The sequence below is a fragment of the Daucus carota genome, chromosome 3 (assembly GCF_001625215.2).
Source record: "Daucus carota subsp. sativus chromosome 3, DH1 v3.0, whole genome shotgun sequence".
In the NCBI taxonomy this organism is placed as follows: domain Eukaryota; kingdom Viridiplantae; phylum Streptophyta; class Magnoliopsida; order Apiales; family Apiaceae; genus Daucus; species Daucus carota.
In genome coordinates, this window is record NC_030383.2 from 40,807,977 (window position 1) to 40,811,414 (window position 3,438).

Sequence of the window (3,438 nt, forward strand, 5' to 3'; positions counted from 1 at the left end):
GAGAAAAGTATTTCATCACATTTATCGACGATTGATAGAATATATATTTATATATATTCTATATGATTTTATTCCCATATTTAATTATATTTTGCACTGATTTGGATATTTATTTAATAGATTTTATTGTTTTATTGTAGGAAATAAAGAATTCCAAGTTGAGAAGGATTTGAAGCTAAAATAGCTATGTTGTAGCTAAATTCTATTAAAATTCGGATTTATTGGTTTCTACCCGAATTCTGCATTGTTTGGGCCATATCTTGAGTTCCCGATGTCAGAATTGGACGATCTTACAGCCCACGCGAAACTCTTGAAATTTCCTTTAATTCAGAAGTGGTCCAAGAAGCAAAGTCCAACTGAAAAGGCCCGAAAACAGAGCAGCAAAGTCAGTTACGAATTTTGAGAGAAAATCCTATCTTGTTTTGGATTTCTATTTGTATATTAGTTTTAAAGGGTCATATTCCAGACAGAACCACTAGAGAGAGAACCCTTGGAACCATTACCTTATTTATACTATAAACTCAGGGTTCTGCAGCAGAACTCAGGGTTCTGCTGCAGAACTTCACATGAAAAAATGTCTTATTTAATTATTATATTTTGAAATTACTTTTGAACACACACAACGATGCAAAAAAAAAACATGTATTTAAATTTAAATCCTGAAAATTTATGAAAAATATAGGGTTCTGCAGCAGAACTCTAGTGGTTCTATGGTTCTATTTTAAGCATTGGTTCTCTCTTGAGCGCGACCCTAGTTTTAAATATTGAAAAGACTTTTTATTATGAGACATAGGAATAGTTTTTATCATTATATACTATTAGATTAGAATTAGGGTTAGAGACTTATGAGGAGGCCGTGACTTCCATGGATGTGACAACAATGGAGGTTAAGGGTTTTAATCTATAGTTTTCTTCTCTACTCTTATTAGTTTATTATGTCTCTTTATTGTCCTAGTTGTTTTACTTGTTTAGTTATTATGGAGTAGTGTGTTCTAGGGCTTAAGGGAAAGCCATGTTTGCACTATGATGTTGGCATGATTTTACAGTAATTTTATTGATTGGTTAATTCTAATTGATATGTTTTAATATTGATTTGTGTAATCGGCCGATATCATGAATTGATTCTATGCGAATAGGAGTATGATCGAGAGATATACTACTAGAGGCACACATAAAATTAACCGAATTGAATTTGAGTGCGAGAGCATCATTGGATTTCTGAGAGCGTTAATACTCGAGAGAGATTAACATTGCTTTATTTACCCGATTAATTGAATTACTAAAAGTGATTATATGTGTAATCATATTCCGAGAGTGTTGATGCTTGAGAGAGATTAACATACTCTTGTTATTTGACCACTTTAATTGCTTTAGCTTAGAGCCAATCATTGTGTAAGCATGGTGAACCTGATTGCCCTGGATTTTTAATATATTATGTAGTGTCTTTTTAATTAGTGTTAATTTAGTTAGTAAAAATATTTCTTTCAATCATCGTTTGATCTGGAAACAATTGAGTATAACTGAATAAATATTGATAGCATCTGTCTCCTTGAGGATACGACCCGCATTTTCCAGTCTTCATTACGATAGACACCGTGCGCTTGCGGTTAGTTATAAAATAACACATCTAGTTTTTGGCGCCGCTGCCGGGGAGACGACTAGTTTCTATTAGTTTTGTTTGGTTATTTAGATTGTTTCCATTGCCTCTTTGGGACTTTCATTCCAAGTGACGTAGATTTTACTGTGTTTCTTGGCTTTGTTGCTTTGTTACAGGTTGTCAATGGAGGGAGTTGATTACTTTGCACGTCTATCTTCCCTGATCGAGGCATATACTCATGGAAATGCCTCACTGAATGCTACAGAGCCTACTATGCGTCCGATGAGTATTAATGAGATGTCACAAGTTGCCCCGAAAACTTACAACTTCTGTCAAGTTTGTGGTGTTCAAGGTCATTATACTTATGAATGCTCGTACAATGTCTTCAATTCTCAGAATGCTCAATTGGGACCGATGAATGATTATCGTGAAGAATATGAGTACAACCGGTATTCTAATTCTTGTGATCAAGAATGGATGGGTCAACCAAGTTTCTTTTACACGGACAATGGTTTTCAGAATTTTTCATATAATGATCAACCGCAGTTTCAACAACAATATTATGAAGAGCAGTATGAGCCACTGCAACAATATCAATATTCTCTACCGGAAGAGCCACAATTTTCTCTAACTGATGTGGCTATGGAAGCTGAAAAAACTAACGAGATGTTGAAAGAAGTGATGCAGGAGATCAATGAGCTAAAAACTCAAAATCTAATGATGGAGGTTCAAATTGCACAGTTGGCTAGTTCTTCAACTACATGGCAAACCGAATCCCCCTCACCCTCTCCATCAATTCAACCAGAGATGGGCATAAATACTGTCATACTTGCAAGTGATGAAGAGTGTGATAATTTCTCGATCTGTGTTGATGATGTGCCTACTGATAAAGAGGAGGATCGTGCTATTTATGATGAAATTGATGATGTTGTTGTAGACCACGTGCTTGATGATGGGGTTAGCGAGGAAAGCAATGCAAAATTGGTTCTTGTGTCTATTCCAACATATGTGCCTGAAATACTAATGCCTACTCGAATGGACATGACTAAAGTGGATCAATGGTTTGATAATGATAAATTGTCTTTTGCTCCAACCTCTACTCTTGTACATGAGAATACATGTTTCAAGGTTGAAGAGATGTCAAGAATTGTCCTAGGAAATCTTTCTCAAAATTTGGTGGGTGATCTATTCCAAAAGGCTCTTGTACTTCAATTCTCGGAAGATGGGGAAAGTGATACCGATCCCTTATTCATTGATGTGAGAAGCCAAGAAATTCAACTAGCTCATGAGAAATTGAGGAGTTTCGAAAAGCCGCCACTTGAGCCTCCACCTCGTGTGAATATCCAGGGAGTTCATTTTTCTGGCTGTGAATTTTATCGTTGTTTTGTCACAAATTTCTCCAAAATTTTGAAGTCTCTTGCTCAATTATTATTTTTTAATGTGACAATTAAATTTAATAATGCTTGTTTGGAGAATTTTTGCAGGATCAAAACAACTAATTATATTCATAATATTATTAGTGGCGGCGAGGTTTTGTTCGAAAAAGTGGACACTCCACGTTTATTTGGACGTGATCTGAAGAAGTCAAGCTAATGACTCTAAAGAGCGCTTCTTGGGAGGCAACCCAAGGTCTCTGTAATTTATTAGCTGAGAGAATAATTTATTTAAAACACTCAGTGTTTTATTTAAATTATAGAAGAATTGTTTTTGAAAAAAAGAAAAAAGCAGGCGAGTGTTTTGTAGAGCAAAAAACAGTAGATATAAACCAGCGTTTTTCTTTTTCCACTCCGCGGTGCAGAGCTCCTGGCCTCTTGTGCGTACAAAGCAGATACCGGCAATCA